Raw genomic sequence first — 21,733 nt, 5'->3', positions numbered from 1 at the left:
AGGAGAGGGGTCTTCTGTGGTGTCGTGTCGGGTAGGAGAGGAGTCTTCTGTGGTGTCGTCTCAGGCAGGATAGGGGTCTTCTGTGGTATAGGGGGAAATTTACTAAAGGACATTTGTAAAACAATAGGTGTATTTGTATCCAGAAATACACTTATTTTTGACATTTACTATCCCGAAAATACGGCAATTCGTAGTCGTATTGATGTGCTATCAATACGAATACGAATTGCCGTATTTTCGGGATAGTAAATGTCAAAAATAAGTGTATTTCTGGATACAAATACACCTATTTTTTTACAAATTTCCTTTAGTAAATTTCCCCCATAGTCTCAGGCAGGAGAGGGGTCGTCTGTGGTGTCATCTCAGGCAGGAGAGGGGTCTTCTGTGGTATCATCCCAGGCAGTACAACCAATAAGGCCAAGGCAAAAGGCACACTCTTCAAGATCCACTTCTGCAGCCACCACCTCAGAACTATTTTTCCAAGCATGCAGAGGAAATGCTTCACAGGCCACCGGACAACATTCAACAGTTTTCAAACTTAATTGATCCGCAGATGCACGAAATACTCCAAATTTCTAGGTGCACTTTCAGACAGCTAAGTATTAGAAGCATTGAAAAGGGCTGAGGATTATAACTTAACTGACATCCTGGATCTAATGCCTAATTCTAGTCGGCGCACACAAAATGCCCAACAGCAACAGTGTCCATGCCCCCAATCCATGCCTTATTTGCTGGTCTATCCTCTGCAAAAGCAACCTATTTTTCCTCCGGGATCCCAACCAACACCCACCGCGCCCACTCTTCCCACCAGCAATATGTCCAGTGGAGTGTTCTCAGCACTGCTGAGTACAGAGGCCTCCCCAGCGGACGATGCTGATTTTTTTCAGCTACATTTGTTTTATTAAAATTCTTTTTTGTTCTCTGTTTTTGTTTGAAAAATAGTTCTGCTGCGTTACCTCAAGTATTTTGTATCAAAGCACTTTATCTTGGTCACAGTTTCTAAAGTGTGGCTTCATCATTTGTTTAGGACGTTTAATATATGGTCATTCGGGTGTTCCTTCACAGAAGACTCTCTGCAATTTCAACATCTTTCTTCTTTGTCCAAGTTGGATGTCGTCACTTCAACCGCTTCTAATCTACTACAGATCACGTGTTATAGGCCTGATTCTTCTTTGCTTTGTGTGAATAGTCCCAGACATTTATTGGCCCGTTATATTAATGAACCTAGTTGTAATTTTTAATCTTTTAACATTTTACAAAGTTTTGTAACTAAAATGTTTAAATCCAAAATTGTTGTTAATTCTGCTTAAAAAATTGATGAATATAATGTTTCTTAATCAAAATATGATACTATTTCCAGGTATGCCTGACTTTGGTCCTTATTCTGGTTGACACAAAAAGCTGTGAAATCTGCAGCTTTGCGTGTAAACCATACACCGCATGCAGGAACGCTCGCTCACACGCCAAATATCCCTGCACACAAGCGAATGGATGGACACCAACCATTAAATGATTTTGCAAGCGCTCACAGATACCTCTCTGATGTCTTAGATGTATGGGCTCCCTCTATGGGAAGAGAGCAGGCAGCTGACATCTGCTGGCTGCCCCCCCCCCCCCCCCCGCGTCACAGGCGCATGTACATGGGAACGTCCAGAGTTTTCATGGGGACGCCCAAGAAACGCTGGGCGCATGCGCAGTTGCTGATCATCGCCCCCATGTTGCAAAATAAAATTTCCCAATGCCATCCAGCATGGATATCGCACCTGCCCATCTCTGCACCAGACCCCACTAACATATAGAGGGCCTGGCAGTTACTGCTCAGTGAAAAATGCAAACACTAGAAAATCCTCTACACGGTTAATTAATGCTGACATTTCTATAATAGAGGTGGAGAAACGAGCGGTAACAGTATATGATCAGCATTTAGCTAATTACAGTGGTTAGCGTAAATGGCACAGTGGGGACAAGTGTGAAAGCAGCTAGAACATGGCCATCATCAAGAGGACTGTGTGCAATTATTTATATGACTGTATGCAAATAATTATATATACCGTAGATGCGGATACTTGGACAAAGATTTGTCTATTAATTAAAAATAAAAGCCTTTTATCCAATGTCCGCTTCTTTCCATAACAGCCTATTATCTGGCCAGAGCTACAAATAGTGTGTTTCCCATACTGGATATATTATATTACATGTACAAGAATGAATCTAGACTAACATGGTCAGCGGGGATTATAATTATACAGCACACATATTATTATCAGCAGTAACTGCTTTAGTGGATCTTACACTCTATATACCCGACCACCCAGACACACACACACACACACATTCATTCATTCCTTCTCCTTTTATCAACAGGTAACCATATTCAGAATACTACTGTAGACTATCGCAGCTGTTTGTACTGATATTATACTAGGTAACCCTATTCACAATACTACTGCAGACTATCGCAACTGTTTGTACTGATATTATATTATCCCTTTGGGATCATCTTGGCCTCCTGGTAGGTGAGCGGACAGGTGTAAGTATTGGGTTTGAGGGGGTAGATGTGCTTTTTACAGCCTGCACTGAGACCAAACGCTCCAATATGTTTCTGATTGTGCTATTGTACCTACCCTGGACATGGGTGTTGAGTGTGCGCTGGACACCCTGCACATCACTTGTCAATGTTTGAATTAAATGTTCCATCGGGCTGTTCCGGTAGTGTCTTGTCTCGGGTCGGACATTATTCTTTCTAGATTTCTCTGGTGCCTGCTGTGACTCCGATGACTATGGCAGGATTGCTGGTACATGGATTTCATGGCTACCGTTTGCCACAAAAGGATTTCATGTGATGCTGCCTGCCGTGCCTCCCAGGTCTGAGCAAAAGCCTTGTAGTTGCCTGTTCTGGGGGTTCTGGACTGAAGCTGCATTGGGTTGATGAGGGTGTGGTGGTGTATGCACAATGTTCCCACTCTGTTGTGGTTGGCAACTAGATAGTGGGGGGTCTGTAGGTGTATGGGTCTGATATTGGGAGCGCTGCTAAGGCCCGCAAACGCGCTGCGAAGTATTCCAAGAAGGAAGCTGGGAGGCGGGCACGTCATGCGAAACACAGGAAGGTCTCCTCCCTGTCTCATAGGGAGAGAAAGAGGCGTAATTTACCCAGGGTAGTACACTGTGATTATACGGCAGTTTTGAGTGGGTTGCGCGAGAGCTGCAGGGTCAAGATTGAAAGGGGGGATTATGTTGATGTGTTCAGCCTGACCGAAGACTCTAAAAAGGCGTTTAAGGCTGCCAAGAAGAAGGGCGGCATTGGTTTGGAGGCCTACTGGTCATATGACAATTGGTTGGTGGGCTTCTGCATGTTCGCGGCCTGCTATTTGGAGGATCGGCTGGATAAGGACATGAATGTAATCCGTTACATCAACCTGATTCATGAGATGCAGTGTAAATATGGTGGCACGGCTTGGCGTACATATGCTGGCCAATTTAGGCACAAGCAGGACTGCTTGCACATCCTGGACCCAGGTTGCAAGAATGTCGAGGTGTGGATGGAGGTGGCCAGGGTGAATTTGGACACAGTGGAGGCTTCGGCGGTTGGTCCTGCGACTGCCTCCGCACCACTCACCTCCGCACCACTCACCTCCGCACCACTCACATCACCACAGCCGGTGCCAGAGACTCCTCCGACCTGGTGTTTCCCTGCAGGGGCTAGGCCCGGGGGCTCCTGGGTCCGCAAAATGGAAGCGCTTCGCCCATAATAATTCTACGTGCCAGCTTGGGCAGCGCTGTTGTTTCAAGCATGTGTGCATTAACTGTTCGGGGAACCACCCGGCCTCAAATTGCTTTCGGGGTGGCCGGGTGCAGGGGCTACCCCTAAGCCAGCCGATAGTGGAGGCGCTCGCTAGGGCTCCTACGCCGGTACGGGTGGAGGCAATGACTAGATGGCTCCACTGGTATCCGGATAGGGAAGCAGCTGCTTTCCTGCTGGATGGCTTCCGCGTGAGCTGTAAAGGGGGAGGTACAGGGGTGGGGGGAGTTCCTTTAGAAACCTTCAGTCCCCTCGATCCCTCCCCGCAGTGCTGAGGGAAAGGGTGGAGTGGCTAACCTAGTCATATCACTGGTTGGGGTTGTCCCTAAAAAGGCACCAGGAAAGTTCCGCCTCATCCAACATCTGTCTTACCCAGCAGGCTTCTCCATCAATGACGCCATCCCTGAAGAGTGTTGTTCGGTGACGTATCAGTCCTTCGACGATGCTCTGGGCATGGTTAGGTCATTTGGGCGGGGGGCTCTCATGGCAAAGATTGATGTGTAGTCGGCTTTCCGGCTGCTTCTGCTGCATCCTGATTCATTAAGGTACATGGGCTTCCGCATAGGAGAGGAGTATTTCATCGACAAATATCTGCCGATGGGGTGTTCGGTATCCTGTGCATTTTTTGAGAAGTTCAGTACCTTTTTGCATTGATGCGTGGAATATTCATCAGGTGGGAGCGGGCTCGCTCACTACCTTGATGATTTTCTATGCGTCGGGCCGGCTGGCTCAGAGCGATGCGCCTCCCTCCTGTTTAGCGCCCAGTCTCTTTTCCGACATTTAGGGGTTCCGATTGCAGACGACACAACCGAGGGTCCTGTCACTTGTCTGTCGTTCCTGGGTATTCAGATCGATATGGTCCAAGGTTGCTGCAGCTTGTCGCGTGATAGTTATTAAACTCAGTGAGGCGATCCAGCTGTGTAGGTCTAGAAGGAAAGTCCCTCTGCGCCAGGCCCAGTCGGTGTTGGGTCAGCTCAATTTTGCATGAAAGGTAATTCCCATGGGCAGTCTGTTCTGTAGGAAGCTGGAGCGGTCCACGGCTGGAGTGGCCAGACCGTACCACCTTGTTCGCTTGTCAGCTGAGATTCGGCGTGACTTGGCGGTTTGGTCCTCCTTCTTGGAGGATTTCAACGGTGTGCGGATCTGGCTATCTCCGGTGGTTGCTAATGCCAAGCTACAGCTGTACACTGATGCTGCTGATGCGGCCAGCTTTGGTTGCTTTCTGGATGGCACTGGTGCGCCGAGACATGGCCCCAGGATTGGGTCACGGCTGGTCTCACTAGAGACTTACTGTTGTTAGAATTGTTTCCCAACATGGTATCCATGGAAATATGGGGTTTGTGCTTGGCTAAAAGAAGTTTGCTATTCTGGTGCGACAATTTTAGTGCAGTGCATGCAATCACCCACCAGAAGGCAAAGTCGCTCTTGGTTTTGCAGGTTCTGGCTCAGCTTTCCCTCCAATGCTTGCGACATAACATCTTGTTTAGGGCTCGGCATGTACCAGGTGTCGAGAACGAGATAGCCGATTCTCTTTCCCGTTTTCAGTGGCAGCGTTTTAGAGAACTAGCCCCTCAAGCTGACGTTGTGGGGGTGCCCTGCCCCTCTTATGTTTGGCAGGTGATTGGGCCAGACTGGAGTCCTCTTTAGCCCCTATTACCCTTTGGAGCTATCGGCAGGCATGGACGGAGTGGGAGTCTTTCTCCGGAGGGGCTGCGCAGTCAGATAGGCGGGGGCAGCGTCTTTTGTTGTCTTTTCTGTGGTCGTTATATCGCACGGTTCCCATTCCCCGATTGTTGCCGGCCAATAGATGCTACACATCTTCCAGCGCTTATGGATGAAGTGGGGCATTGCGCTAGCTCTGCATTCGAGGCACTGTTATTCACTGGGCTTTTAGGATATCGGAGCTGGTGGCCCCTGCGAGGACCCAAGATGCTGTGCTGCTGGGGTCTGACATCTGCTTAGACAATAGGGCGTTATGGTTTAGAATTAGGAGGTCCAAGACTGACCAGTCAGCCAGGGGCAGGTAGGCCTCTATGGGCCCGGCTGTCCTGGTGTTCATGTGCCTGGTGTCTTTAGCGTCACTGTATGTGCAGGTGAGGCCATCTTCGGAGGGCTCCTGGCTTTAACATTATGATGGATCACCCATGACTGTGTACCAGTTCCGCTGGATGTTAGGCCGCTGTTTGGCTCGGCTGGGTCTTTCCCAAAGGGGCGTTGGCACCCATTCTTTTCGTATAGGTGCCGCTACCACAGCTGCTGCGGCTGACTGGCCATTTGCAGACATCAAGTCTTTAGGCAGATGGCGCTCGGTGAGCTATAGGAAATATAATAGACATCACCTCCTGCCCTGAAGGTTCCTGTGCTTGTCGTGCTGTCCTGCCTGATTGCTTGGTCACTTGTTTTCCCTACCCTGTGTCCATCCTACTCAGGGATTAGCTACGCTCTGCTGTTGGGCCAGCGTCCAGAGTTTTCTCGCTTTTTGCCTGACCTGAAGGACTGACTCTGGTTCTCTGATTCGGCTATAGTCTAATTAAGAGTCCCTCGGCAGGTCCAGTCGTTTTTTCTCCGGACGATTACACCTTTCATTCCTCTTTCCTTCCACTACCTTACCCTCCCTTGTTTGTTTTCTTCCCCATTTGTGTCCTGGTATGGCTCCAATTGTGATTGGAGCATGTCTAATGGCACCAAAACATTCTGCCTCGATTCAGTTCAATCAAATGTTCTTTTTCTTTTTGGCAGACCCTCCTAATATGTAATGTGTGCCTTCATTTAACGAATCCATTCTAATCCTCTGGGAACCGATAGGCTCAAGGTGTGGGTAGTCGGGCATTCCTTTGTTTATTGGGCGGCTAGGTTAGTCTCCGATGGTGAGGGTCCCTCCTTCACTTGCTCCTGGTTAGTCCGGTGGTTAGGTGTCCGGGGTATGTCTTGGTGTGCACTGCGAGCGTTCCTTATGGTGAACGTCTGCACGTATGGGTTGCCCGAAGTCTTGGTGCTTCATTTAGGTGGCAACGATATTGGCAAAAATGTCCCAATTGGAGCTGCGGAGCTTGATCTTGAGTGATCTTGCTGCCATTAACACAGCCTGGCTTTTTTACACCATTATATGGTCCATTGTGGTTCTACATATTAGATGGAGGGAGGTTAGAGATCCTAGGGCGATTGATGAGGCCAGGAAGAAACGTAATTCCGCTGTTGCGCGTTGGGTACTGGCTGCCGGTGGAGCAGTGGTTCCTCACGATAGGATTAGGTTTGGATGCCAGCATCTCTTCCAGCCTGATGGGGTTCACCTGGTTAGAGAGGGCCGGTTTATGTTCCTGGAGGATCTGTGTGTTGTTATAGCATCTACTGTTTAAGTGGTGGTGGGACGGGGTATCTGAGCTCAGATCAACCGCTTTGGCAGGAAAGAACGGCAGGTTTAATCAAATTAGCTTACATTATGTTTTGATTTACGTATATGGTTTGTTTCGGTGCACTCATCTCTCACTGACTTAGGCCTTCGCTGTATCACCCGATCGGGGACAGCGAACCCACCCGTATGGGTGGGTAGTCAATGCAATAGGATGGAGTGGATACAGCTTGTTTGAATTAGGCCATTTACATTTGTAGTTTGGGGTGGAGTTTTAGTTTATTAGCCGTTCTTTCTTGGCCACCATATTTAATTAAGTAATTTAAATAATCAATCTAGTTTAAAAGTCCGATAAATAAATCAGTTTCTGCCAAACCTATGTCTCTGAGTCGTTATTTCAAGTTTAGTCATTTAAGTTAAGAACGTGAAAGGTTTTACATGCTAGAGGAACACATAAGACATTGGGATGATTAAGCATGCAGACGTAAGACATCTTTATGGTTTCTGTTTTTATGTGCATTTTGGTTCAATATTACATTGCTATGGATCTTTCATAAATTAAAACGTATAATCCTTTTATTTCCTGTTTTCATTTAAACAAAACCTGATATTGGGCCTTATTCTGGTTCACTCTCAGAGGCAAAACCTGACATTGGGCCTTATTCTGGTTCACTCTCAGAGGCAATTCCTTCTCAAATGGACAAAACCATGTGCACTGCAGGTGGGGCAGATATAACTTGTGTAGATGGAAAGACTGTGGAAAATAGCTCGTCTGTCTGAAAACAGCATAAACTCACCTGGCAGTGCAGAAATCTGTAACTCCATTCACTAGGGCTGAGAGGGGGATTGGCTTGCTTTGATGGGCAGGTGGCCTGTTCCGCATGTAGTTTCCAATTGGTTGTTTGGTAGTCAGAGGCGTGGGTGATGGAGAGATTCTACTTTCCAGTAGAAGTCGTTGACCACCCTCCCGCCCTATTAGGTAATGTGTTCTTGGTTTCGTTGTTGTTGGCTTATTGTGGCAGACAGAACGGTTGGATTGGTTTAGGCTTTTAGATATAGTGCAGCTAGGCGTGATGCGTTTAATTGCTCTTTGGTGTCGAAATGTGGGCATCACCTGTCCAGGTAGGCCCATATTTTGACCTTCACAGTTTTGCCTTGTTTTATTCATTATTTTGATAGCAAATATGTCGGTGCAGGTGGCCCAATGTTTTCAGGATAGGGCAGAGTGATTAGCTTTGCCCTTGTGTTTGGTATGGGAGGTCATGGGTAGAGGCAGATGGTCAACCCATGACCTTAGGGGCAGATGGCCCCTTTTGGGATGCATGTAATTTCATTTGGCAAGGACACTGGTAGTTGGCCGATCCTTGGCAATAGGCCCTTGGATTGTATGTGTTCTTTTTAACAATTTATTTTCTTAGTAAATGTGTTTATTTGATTTATTTAACAGTTCTTTACCCGCCACCTTAGCTAGAGCAGGGAATTAAAGTTTAGTTACTTTAAATAGGCCGCCCTGCTCAAAATAAATAAGTTGTCAGCGTCTTTAATTAAAGATAATTGTTATGAGTGTTGGATAAATGCATATGCCTGTGTGGGGAACTGAGGAGCTGGGCAGCCCAGCAATGACTTTTGAATCAAAATGGCTGCCTCATTGCAGCTGCTGCTAAGGCCAGTAAATCTGCATAAGAAAACGCACACATTTCTATTATTATTTACTTCTAAAGTTATTATATATATATATATATATGTGTGTGTGTGCATGCGCTATATATCTTATATAGCGCATGCACACATAAAATTTGCAGTGCTTTACAGAGAATATTTGAACATTCACATCAGTCCCTGCCACATATTGGGCCAGAATGATATTAATCCTGTTGAAGAGATAAAGTGGACAAAAAGTGGAAATAAAATGGAAGGAGATAAGTTAATGCACCAGCCAATCAGCTCCCAACTGTAATATTTCAAACAGCTGATTGGCTATTGAATTATCTCCTTACACTTTATATCCACTTTACCTCATCATCATGCTTAATACATCTACCACATTGTTTGCTATAGCCGGTTTTCTCCGTGGTTTAGGGAGGGTAAATGGGAATGCTGATACACTTTTATTTTGCATAGAAATAAGTATTTATAATTCCATCTTTACTTTTGAACAGAAAAGGAGACCAGACCTGTCTGATTACCATCTCTGGAGTGGTTTGGATTGGAAAGAGAGAAAGGTCCCAGAGGAAGCAGAGAACATTTCATGGAGACTGTTGGGTTACACAGTGAGTTGAAATTCCACTTCACAGATATACGAGTGTTTTTTGTACTTAGCAGGGGGAGGCAGAGTGTGAAAGGGGAAAAACAGTGGATGACCATTATTTATTTTATTTATTAACAGTTTCTTATACAGCACAGCATATTCCGCTGCGCTTTGCAAAGGAGACAGTTATACAACAAACTGGGTACAGGTTGAGTATTCCTTATCCGAAATGCTCGGGACCACGAGCATTCCGGATAAGGGAATATTCCGGTTTTTTGAATAATTTTTTTTTTTAGACATACTTACCTGCCCCTGGTGGGTCCCCGATGGTCCCTCGGCGTCCATGGAGTCCTCCGGCGTCCACCAGCACCATCTCCGGTGTCTCCAGCGGTCCCAGGAGTGCTTTGCGCAAGTTCCCAGGCGCGCCGGTGACGTCACCGGCGCGCGCGCACTCGCGCAAAGCACTCCTGGGACCGCTGAAGACGCCGGAGAGGATGCTGAAGGCCTGCTATGGACGCCGGAGGACTTGGTAAGTATTAAAAGAGGGTGGGGGGGGGGCAAATTTCTTTTTTTAATTATTCCAAAAAAACACGTTTTTTTGAATAATTCGGATACGGGATACCCGACCTGTATTTACAGACAGTCAAAGGTATGAGGGCCCTGCTCGAAAGCTTACAATCTATAGACCATGACAGGGTGACAGTGGCAGCAGTGCGCCCTTTAGTCCTCATTAGGCACCATGGTGCACTGCACCTGCTGCACCAATGGTAGTTCCGCCTCTGCTAACAAAGGCTGCTTTGATACAATTTCTTCTTAACCCCCGGCTCCATCCATCCCCAACTGTTAATCCTTGTATGGATGTACAGTACCATTCTGCATGCCGCCATGGATACATGATTTCTGTACTTAGGGTGAGACTGAGATGTATTATTCCTAAGAGTGGTGAAGAGTGGCTGCTTGTAACCATCAATCAGCTTCTGCATGTCCATAAATAAATGTTGTTATTATATTTTAAAAGAGGTTTTTTTTAGGTAGCCCTTGAAACTAAGGATGAAAAGGCAACACAGTTTGACAGATTTTTTCAATAAGAAAACAAAATCAGATACTGTTGTACCAGAATTGGGGCGGGATGTTGTAACATCCGCGCCCATTATCGCCGGCTACCGCATTCTTAATAACGGCATATGCTGTAACATATGCCGTTATTAACGCAAGGGACAGCTCTTGCGATAAGAGCTGTCCCTTGTGATGTGGTGCCGGCACTGGACTTCCGGGTCTGTGACCCGGGAGTCCATCTGCGCATGCGCAGACCCCGGCGCCGGCCGCAGGGCACGCTGGGAGGGATCCGTGACGGATCCCTCAAACAGCGCTGCGGTAAGAAGCCCATAAGCGCTGGCACTGCGGAGGTGCCATATAGCATATGGAAATGCGGTAAAAACCCCGAAAACGGGGTTTTTACCGCATTTCTGCTTTACAGAATCTCCCCCTTGGTCTTGGAAGGTTCAACACAGTCACAAGCACAACCAATCCAGCCTGAAGAAAGCAGCACGTCAATTGAAATAGAAAATCACAACAATTCCAATACTGAAAATAGTCTTCCTGAATGCTGGTCAGTGGAACAATATAAAAATTTTAAAGTAAAATATGAAGGACTGGGAATTTCTAACAAAAAGTTAGGTTGTGAGTATTGTGCAAAATATAATTTCATAAAAGAGAAAAGTGTTCATGCGTCAGAAGAGTGGAAAGGTTTTCAGATTGAGGCATCAGGGAAAAATAGAGTGGTACAACAAGTTTCTATAAGGAAAAAAATGAAAGAACATTTTTCATCAAAGGCTCATAACATTTGTAAAGACAACTTCAAAATACGTGAGCAGGATTCTATAACAAACGTAGTAGATACAATGAATACAAAATATTTAAGTACTACTTGTAGAGTATTTAATACAGTGTACAGCCTGTCAAAAAGATATAAACCATTTTCAGACATAAAAGATAAGATTGAACTGAAAATTAAAAATGGCTTAGATATGGGAATAGGATTGCATTCACGTAAAACTGCTGTGAAAATCGTTGATTTTATTGTAAAGGAATTTAAAAAAGAAATATTTACTACAATTACTGAAAATAATCAGAAAATATGTTTGATTATTGTCGAAGCTTCAACGATATCTTGCAAACCAGTCATTATACGTTTCTTAAAAGTCGAGGACTCCGTTTCATCTCCAACTATTTTTGTTGAGCGGGTTGAATTGGAAAAACAAGATGCAGAGACAATATGTTCTTCAGTTACGGAAAGTTTAAATAAAGTTGGCATTACTAAGAACTACCTACAAAAAAATGTAATAGGATTTTTCTCTGATGGTGCAAGCGTTATGCTTGGGAGAAAATCTGGAGTGAGCACTAGGATAGCAAAAGACTTTCCAAACATAATAATATGGCACTGTTTAAACCATCACCTCCAACTTGTTTTAGATGACTCAATAAAGGTAATAAAGCAAGTAAATCATTTCAAAATATTCATTGATAAGATATATTCCATTTTCAATCAATCCAATAAGAACCAGATTGAATTTACCAAAATATCCGAACAAATTGGAATTGAAATTATAAAGATTGGTAGAGTTTTGGGAACAAGAGGGGCTGCCTGTAGTTTACGGTCAACCCTAGCTGTGTGGCGTGCTTATCCTGCGCTACATCACTATTTTTCTTCAAATCCAAAGTACTTGGGTATGGCTACCCGTCTTAAAAATATATTTGGTACTTGTTTCCTAGCACGGCCACACCGATATCAATCTTGAGAGTCTTGAGCATCGCGTCGCATCGGTGGTTTTTTTGTATGGTAACGATGCTCCCGACCGATAAGATACCCCCGATATAGTTATGTACTCACGATGTGTTTTTTTCGCGTCGGATTTCATATCGGCATCTTGTTGATTGAGTCGTGGCCCTTTTAATTGTGTACCCCCGACCGACGCGATACTACCGATTTACTTCTTTTGTCACGATCTCTCTATTAAATCGCGTCGGTCGCGTCGCATGTTTAAGTAAAACCCCCCGATGCTCACGATGCACACGATTTTCATCTGTCCCATTGGCCCAACGATTTTCCCGCTGTTTAGGCCCTTTTTAATAGGCCCAATTAATCTATATAGTCCGACCCCCTATAAAATCTACCTAGTAACATATGTTTTAATGTGTTGGAGTGTGTGTTTCTATGTCAATATGAAATCTTCCCTCTGTAATCTGCTCAGTTACAGCATCAATGTCAATATTTATTGTGATAGTCCGGCCCCTTACTTTGACAGCCCCTTCTGTTCTTTTTTCCCCTACTGCCTTTGTGGGTTTGTCTCGGTAGGAGTGAGACGTGTATTCAGTTGCTGGTGATTTCTTGGCTGATTGATCCTTTGCTGGTGATATCTCCCTGATTGATCTTGTGCTTTGAATACTATTTGCTGTTGTTCGTGAGCCTTGTGCTGCGGATTGCTGCTGTTCCAGTGGATTATTGCTGATCCTGATTATTCTGCGATTGATTTCTGCTGATCCTGACCCTGAGCCGTGCTGATCGTTAGTCCTGAGCTGTGGATTGGTCTGCTGTGGAGTGCTCTGTGGGTGATTTCAAGACCTCTGAGATGGCTGAGGTGAATATGTTCTCACTGCCTACAAGTGAGGAGGAGGCAGTGGCGTTTCTGCAGCGCCATCATCTGCTGCCATCAGAGGCTACATGCGACAATGGTCATCCGATGCGGCTGAATTTGAAGGAGACCATGTGGCGCTGTAACGTGAGGGACTGCCGTTTGAAGAGGAGTCTGAGAGCAGGACTGTTCTTTCCTGGCTGTCGTTTGCCTTTCGCAACGCTGGTCCGCTTCATATTTTCCTGGGTGCAGGAATATACCAGCATTGACTACTGCGAGAAGAATTTGTCCCTCTCTAAGAAGACGGCTGTCCTGTACAACAAGTATATGAGGGAGGCCTGCCTGCTGGACCTCATGGCGCAGCCGCAGCGCCGGATCGGAGGTCCCGGCATGATTGTCGAGGTGGATGAGACCCTCTTCGTCAAAAGGCAAGCCAATGTTGGCCGAGTACTGCCTCAGCAATGGGTATTTGGTGGCATATGCAGAGAAACTGGCCAATGTTTCGCCACCAAGGTTGCCACTCGGGACGCCAACACCCTCATGCAAGCTATCCTGCAGTTTGTGGAGCCGGGCTCTCATGTGTACACTGATTGCTGGAGAGCCTACAGTACAGCCCAGCTGAATGCTGCAGGATATGAACATGCCCAGGTCAATCACCGTTATAACTTTGTAGACCCTACAACAGGGGTACATACCCAGAATGTTGAACGGATGTGGGGGGCATGTAAGTGGCGGAATAAACGCCACAGGGGCACCGCCAGGCATATGCTCCAGAGTTATCTTGAAGAATTCATGTGGCGGAAGAGCCTGGGACAAGAGAATCCTTTTGCCCGCATACTAATTGCCCTGACTTTATTGCCCAAGGACTCTTGAGATTTACCCCCATTTCTGTTTCCCCCATTAATGCTCATGTCATATGTTTTGTTTGCCATTGATTATATACAGTTTTTATATTTTCATTTCAAAAGTAAATTTTCAAAAATGCTTTTAAAACACTTGTGTTTCTTGTCTCAGGTGAATGATTTGTGATGGATGAATGCTATGGAGTCACACCACCACTATCCAAATAATTTTTGGAGCGCGGTGAGTGTAGTGGAGCACTAAGTCAAAATCGTGGTAAGCGCAGCAAACCCCAAGAAGCGTGTGTGGGTTATTAACATTATAATTTTCATAGGCTTCTGGGGCTTGGGGCCCTCACCATGGTTTGGACACAGAGAACCACTTTTTTTAAGCATACTAAGCATGATCAACTTGAAGTTGACATGTTTAATCGACATGTCGACATGATACACATGTTGACATGTTTAAAAGCATATCGCGTCGGCCGCAATGTACTGTGAGCTTAACAGCTCAATGCTGCCGACCGACGTGACATGTACTTGATTAAGCACTGTATAGTGCTTAATCAAGATCTTAACATGTCCGTCGCGTCGGGGCCGTTTTACAACGGCTCCGACCGACGCGACCGATCAGTATAAGCACTATACAGTGCTTAATACTGTTCTTAACATGTCCGTCGCGTCGTGAGCATTTTACAATGGCTCCGACCGACGCGACCGATCAGTATAAGCACTATACATTGCTTAATACTGTTCTTAACATGTCCGTCGCGTCGGGAGCATTTTACAATGGCTCCGACCGACGCGACCGATCATTTTTGAAGTAACTCCCTGTATAACGCGCTACACCGTCAATATACAAAGAAATATCGCGTCGGTCGGTCTTATGCATTGTCGTGAGCGTAACATCACCGCCCGACCGACGCGATTTTTCTGCCTGCCGGAAAAAACGCGCCAAAAGCACTCTGGGGAAGGACATCAGCAGCCATTTTGATGGTAATCAGTGAGCACTACGCAGCAGCTGTGTCTGTCTCCCTGCCCCTGCACAAAACAGTAAGTAGATTTACAGACTTACTGAGCATAGGTGGGCCTTTGGGTTTGTGAACAATATATACAGGCTTAGGAGGGTGGGGGTGGGGGGGGGGGGGGGATTTGGAGGGGTAGGGGTGCTTACTGTGGTTATACATGTGTCCTTCATATATCATTTGTTTGAGGATTAGAGGTTTATCATTGGCTGTATAGAGTGGATAATGCTTATGTTCAAGGGGTAGTGCTTATCTAAATAGCTATAAAGTGTTTATGTGCAGTAGTTTATGAAGTGTATGACTTTAGTGTCAAGGCAATAATGATAATATGGATTACACAGGTTTATGTATATCATGTGCCTGGAAATGATGTACTGTGTGTTATAATACATACAAAATAGTCTGTTGTTTCTGATAGTAATGCATGGTGACATACACTGTAATGATTTCTTGGTACATATTTGTTAAATAGAGCAGTTTGAGGTGTGTTGTGCTTGTTATTGAAATGGTGCAGCAGGCAGTATGCTGTGTCTACTTTATAGTAATTTGCATGTAAACTGGTTGGTAATTGAAGTGTGCAATGGCCCCCACAATTGTTAACACCACCCCCACTATCAACGTGAACCCGAAGCGTGGCGAGCGCAGCGAGCCCCGCGAGGGGCGGCGGTACGCGTCCTCCGACCTTTTCATGCCCTACTATCCACGTCGGCGTGGAGTTGAGAATATAATAGTGTGGCGAGCGCAGCGAGCCACCGAGCCCGAAGCGTGGCGAGCGCAGCGAGCCCCGCGAGGGGACGCGGATACCTTCACAGGTAAGCGCGTCCTCTCGCGGGCTTCACAGGTGTCCGTGGTGATGTGGACACCTGTGAAGCCCGCCAGGGGACGCGCTTACCTGTGAAGGTATCCGCGTCCCCTCGCGGGGCTCGCTGCGCTCGCCACGCTTCGGGCTCGGTGGCTCGCTGCGCTCGCCACACTATTATATTCTCAACTCCACACCGACGTGGATAGTAGGGCATGAAAAGGTCGGAGGACGCGTACCGCCGCCCCTCGCGGGGCTCGCTGCGCTCGCCACGCTTCGGGTTCACGTGGATAGTGGGGGTGGATTTGTATGTCATTCCATTTTGATTATTGATGTTTTTTTTATCTGTTTTGTGGAATTGCAGTTGCGGTTATCGGTGAATTTGAAATAATATTGTTGAATATTTTGGAAGCGAATTCCATCTTTGAACAGAATAATGTAAGTTGTGCTTAAATTGTGCTTCTAAATAATTTGTTAATGTACCTAAAATGACTTTTTTTCACAGTGTACCAGCCACACTATCCACGTGAACCCGAAGCGTGGCGAGCGCAGCGAGCCCCGCGAGGGGCGGCGGTACGCGTCCTCCGACCTTTTCATGCCCTACTATCCACGTCGGCGTGGAGTTGAGAATATAATAGTGTGGCGAGCGCAGCGAGCCACCGAGCCCGAAGCGTGGCGAGCGCAGCGAGCCCCGCGAGGGGACGCGGATACCTTCACAGGTAAGCGCGTCCTCTCGCGGGCTTCACAGGTGTCCGTGGTGATGTGGACACCTGTGAAGCCCGCCAGGGGACGCGCTTACCTGTGAAGGTATCCGCGTCCCCTCGCGGGGCTCGCTGCGCTCGCCACGCTTCGGGCTCGGTGGCTCGCTGCGCTCGCCACACTATTATATTCTCAACTCCACGCCGACGTGGATAGTAGGGCATGAAAAGGTCGGAGGACGCGTACCGCCGCCCCTCGCGGGGCTCGCTGCGCTCGCCACGCTTCGGGTTCACGTGGATAGTGGGGGTGGATTTGTATGTCATTCCATTTTGATTATTGATGTTTTTTTTATCTGTTTTGTGGAATTGCAGTTGCGGTTATCGGTGAATTTGAAATAATATTGTTGAATATTTTGGAAGCGAATTCCATCTTTGAACAGAATAATGTAAGTTGTGCTTAAATTGTGCTTCTAAATAATTTGTTAATGTACCTAAAATGACTTTTTTTCACAGTGTACCAGCCACACTATCCACGTGAACCCGAAGCGTGGCGAGCGCAGCGAGCCCCGCGAGGGGCGGCGGTACGCGTCCTCCGACCTTTTCATGCCCTACTATCCACGTCGGCGTGGAGTTGAGAATATAATAGTGTGGCGAGCGCAGCGAGCCACCGAGCCCGAAGCGTGGCGAGCGCAGCGAGCCCCGCGAGGGGACGCGGATACCTTCACAGGTAAGCGCGTCCTCTCGCGGGCTTCACAGGTGTCCGTGGTGATGTGGACACCTGTGAAGCCCGCCAGGGGACGCGCTTACCTGTGAAGGTATCCGCGTCCCCTCGCGGGGCTCGCTGCGCTCGCCACGCTTCGGGCTCGGTGGCTCGCTGCGCTCGCCACACTATTATATTCTCAACTCCACGCCGACGTGGATAGTAGGGCATGAAAAGGTCGGAGGACGCGTACCGCCGCCCCTCGCGGGGCTCGCTGCGCTCGCCACGCTTCGGGTTCACGTGGATAGTGGGGGTGGATTTGTATGTCATTCCATTTTTATTATTGATGTTTTTTTTATCTGTTTTGTGGAATTGCAGTTGCAGTTATCGGTGAATTTGAAATAATATTGTTGAATATTTTGGAAGCGAATTCCATCTTTGAACAGAATAATGTAAGTTGTGCTTAAATTGTGCTTCTAAATAATTTGTTAATGTACCTAAAATGACTTTTTTTCACAGTGTACCAGCCACACTATCCACGTGAACCCGAAGCGTGGCGAGCGCAGCGAGCCCCGCGAGGGGCGGCGGTACGCGTCCTCCGACCTTTTCATGCCCTACTATCCACGTCGGCGTGGAGTTGAGAATATAATAGTGTGGCGAGCGCAGCGAGCCACCGAGCCCGAAGCGTGGCGAGCGCAGCGAGCCCCGCGAGGGGACGCGGATACCTTCACAGGTAAGCGCGTCCTCTCGCGGGCTTCACAGGTGTCCGTGGTGATGTGGACACCTGTGAAGCCCGCCAGGGGACGCGCTTACCTGTGAAGGTATCCGCGTGCGCTCGCCACGCTTCGGGTGCGTGTGTATGGTGGAGGGACACAAATATATAATTACTTCTGTTGTCAAATGTGGTGTAAATTGCATTTATTACATCATATGCTATCAATATCTCAGATAAATTTTTATTTTTTTTTGCGGATTGTATTTCAGTTTGATTGTGTTTTTTTGGCCGTTTAAGGGAATTAGTTTAAAACTCTTTTTTTTTTTACACCTGCTACTGACTGAGGTAAATATTTTTTTTTTTTTGTAGTGTGTTAATGAATAACAGTGCAGTGCGTTCATTTTAATAGTGTAAACCTAATTTTTTTTTTTTTTTTACAGAATGGCCCGTGAGGTTGATAGAAACATCATGAAGAAGTTGATCGATCTCTACAAAGAGAATAGATGTCTGTGGCGAAAAGATCACATGGATTTTCACAACCAGGCAAAGAGGAATGAGGCCTTTGGGAAGATCTCGGCCTACGCTTTGAGACGTGTCCCTAATGCAGACGTCACGTGGGTCCGAAAGAAGTTCACTAATATGCGGACAGTGCTGGTGAAGGAGCACAATCGGGTCCAGCAGTCGCGATCTTCAGGAACTGACCCTGCAGATGTGTACCAGCCGAAGTTGTGGTACTACGACCGTATGCTCTTTATTGTGGAGGAGCAAGGAAGGAGGGAAGCAGAGGGAACTGCTACGGATGAAGACTCTTCATCCACTGCACAGGAGAGTGCTGACGTAGCAGTTCCCTCTGAGTCGTCGCAGCAGGGTGAGTCGTTGTCGGAGGTGGCGCCTCCTGTGGTGGCGAGCACCTCATCAGCTCCCCCCAGGAGGCGTAGAAGGAGACGGGCGACAAGACCTGCTGCTACCGGCCAGGAATATTGCTGCCCATACAAGGAGGAAGCAGTAAACAATCCCTCAGATGACTGCAAAATGTTCACGAATCATGTCTGCGCAGAAATGCGAAAGTGGAAGGGGTCAACACAACACCACTTTAAGCGTGTGCTGTATGGCCTGATGTTGCAGGCAGCAGAGGATGATATCTGTGCTGACTGCAACGGAACGTCATGCCGCAATGCGCACAGACAGCCACCACGCCCACACCCACATCACCCCCCCATGTTCAGTGCGCCGGTTGCTCCTCCGCCTGCCCCTTACTATGCGCCGGGACCCCCTATGCCACCTCCCACTGATCCCTCGACTTTGCCTGGTGCTGTGTACTCCGCATTGCGGAATGTGCAGCCCCCCACCCCAGGCGAAGAGCGTTATTCAAATTATTAATTCGGCTAATTTGACTTTTAATTTATAATTTGGCAGCAATGTTCTTGTTTCTCTTCCTTTCTGAGTACTCTACAATAATGAGTTTTTAGTCATGTACTACAATTTTGGTTGGTGAACGTTGCAGTGCGGTCTTCCTGAATTTTGCGATGGCTGTACTAGTTTTGCTCCTTCACTAACCACTGTTCTGCATATTTGTAACTTCTTTTGGATTCATGTGATTGTTTGCATTAGTGGGCACTGTTTTGGAGTGTGCCGTGATCTTCCCACGCCTCATTTCAATTTGCCTGGTTGTGATAGCCAGGCATCTATTCTCTTTGTACTGATCGATCAACTTCTTCTGAGTTTGTATTTTGTGTCTGAAAGACATTCATATTGTTAAAAAAGAAAAAAAAAATATCAAAAAGAAAAATGACAAAAAATAAAAATAAAATGACAGTTATATTGTTAAAAAATACAAAAAAGACAAAAAAAAAGACAAAAAAAAAAAGAAAAAAAACATAATATTTTTATTTATTTATTTGTTTGTATGTTATGTTCTTCAAATTTTTTACCGTAAAAAACAAAATAAAGGAAAAAAAAAAAAATTTAGTTCAATACGTTACAAAAAAGAAAACGTAAAAAAAAATCAACTTTTAAATAAAAGTGTTGAAATCTATTATCATGTGTCGTGTCATTTATTATTTAGGGTGTAAATGTGTGTTTAAATTTGAAGCAGCCATGTGAAACCATGAGATGGGTGCTTGCAATAGAAAATATTGCGTCGCTCGCATCAGGGCCATTGAATAATGACATTCAGTGCTCCCGATGGGAACGATAGTTCCGGTGTAGTTTTAAATAGTGTGTAAATTGTAAATGGGTGCTTGCAATAAAAAACATTGCGTCGCTCGCATCAGGGCCATTGAATAATGACATTCAGTGCTCCCGATGGGACCGATAGTTCAGGTGTAGTTTTAAATAGTGTGTAAATTGAAAATGGGTGCTTGCAATAAAAAACATTTCGTCGCTCGCGTCAGGGGCATTGAATACTGACATTCAGTGCTCCCGATGGGACCGATAGTTGAGGTGGAGTTAAAGATAGGGTGCAACTTGTAAATGTGGGTGTAAATGTGGGGTTGTATTGGAAGCAGCCATGTAAAACCATAAAATGGCTGCTTTCGATAAAAGAAAGCTCCCAATGGGACCGATAGTTGAGGTGGAGTTAAAAATAGGGTGCAACTTGTAAATGTGGGTGTAAATGTGGGGTTGTATTGGAAGCAGCCTGTAAATGTGGGTGTAAATGTGGGGTTGTATTGGAAGCAGCCATGTAAAACCATAAAATGGCTGCTTTTGATAAAAAAATCGCGTCGGTCGCGTCGGGGGCATTGAATACTGACATTTAGTGCTCCCGATGGGACCGATATATGTTAAAACACCCGATATCGGTGAATGCTTCAATTATCGCGTCGGTCGCGTCGGGGACAATAAATCCTGTCATTTAGTGCTCCCGATGGGACCGATATCTGGTAATCCACCCGATTTCAGGAAAATCTTCAATTATCGCGTCGGTCGTGTCGCGGTAATTGAAGCATGGTACACGATACACAAGATTGGCAAAAATCAAGAGAATCGCGTCCGTCGGGGGTGATCGCGGCCCTTAAAGTGCACTAAATAAGAGCCGCGACCAATCCCGATTGTGGCCGTGCTAGGAAACAAGTACCATATATTTTTTTTCACTGATTTGGCATTGATGATTGATATTTTAAACAAAATTTCTCTGCTTTCAAATGCACTGCAAGCAAGAAATACAGACATCATAAAGGCTGAAAAATTTGTGATACGATCTATTAAAGCATTTGAAATGCTTGAAAAAGAAAAGGGTCCATTCGAAAAAAAAGTTAATGACCTAATTACTTCAGAAAGCTACATAAATAAAGAATTTGGAGAAAATCATCGATTTGTTGGCCTTCCTCAGGACTGGAAGGAAAAAAGAGCGCTTGAAAATATGCGATAGGGGGTTAGAAACTTGTGCGTGCCGGTTTTTATAAAACAAATAAAACATGTGGTTAACCTGAAAAGAAATGTTTACAGCCCATTTATGGGTATTTTTGGTGGTTGCTTAGGTGCCGTGACTTTGATGTTATTTAGACTGCCGGTGGTCCGATGCAGTGCGCTGGGAGGTTTCTGGCCACTACCTTTCCCTAACTTTACCTTCCCTTCAGCGTCTGTAGATGTTCGCGGTCCTCTCCGGCAGTAAGCTGTGTGCCGGAAGTTCGGGGCTCTCACTTCCGGTCTGCGTGTAGCGTCTTTGGCATGTTCAGCGTCTCCACTTGCAATCCAACGCGTTTCGAAGCTGCAGGGCTTCTTTGTCAAGGATGCTTGGCTCTTTCCGACATCGGTTTTTATGCTGGTTGAGACTGTGTTTTTTTTCTTTGTTTTTTTTTTCAAAACTTTATTTGTAAAACTTTATTTAAAAATGGAAATAGGTTCCATTTTGGCGGCAGGCACATGGCTGATAATGGGCAAATGACGGTTTTATGGGATATATGTGTAAGGAGATTTTTGATTTAAAA

The sequence above is a fragment of the Crinia signifera genome, chromosome 3 (genome assembly GCF_055691185.1).
Source record: "Crinia signifera chromosome 3, ASM5569118v1, whole genome shotgun sequence".
Classification (NCBI taxonomy): domain Eukaryota; kingdom Metazoa; phylum Chordata; class Amphibia; order Anura; family Myobatrachidae; genus Crinia; species Crinia signifera.
Note: the sequence above shows the minus strand (reverse complement) of the source record.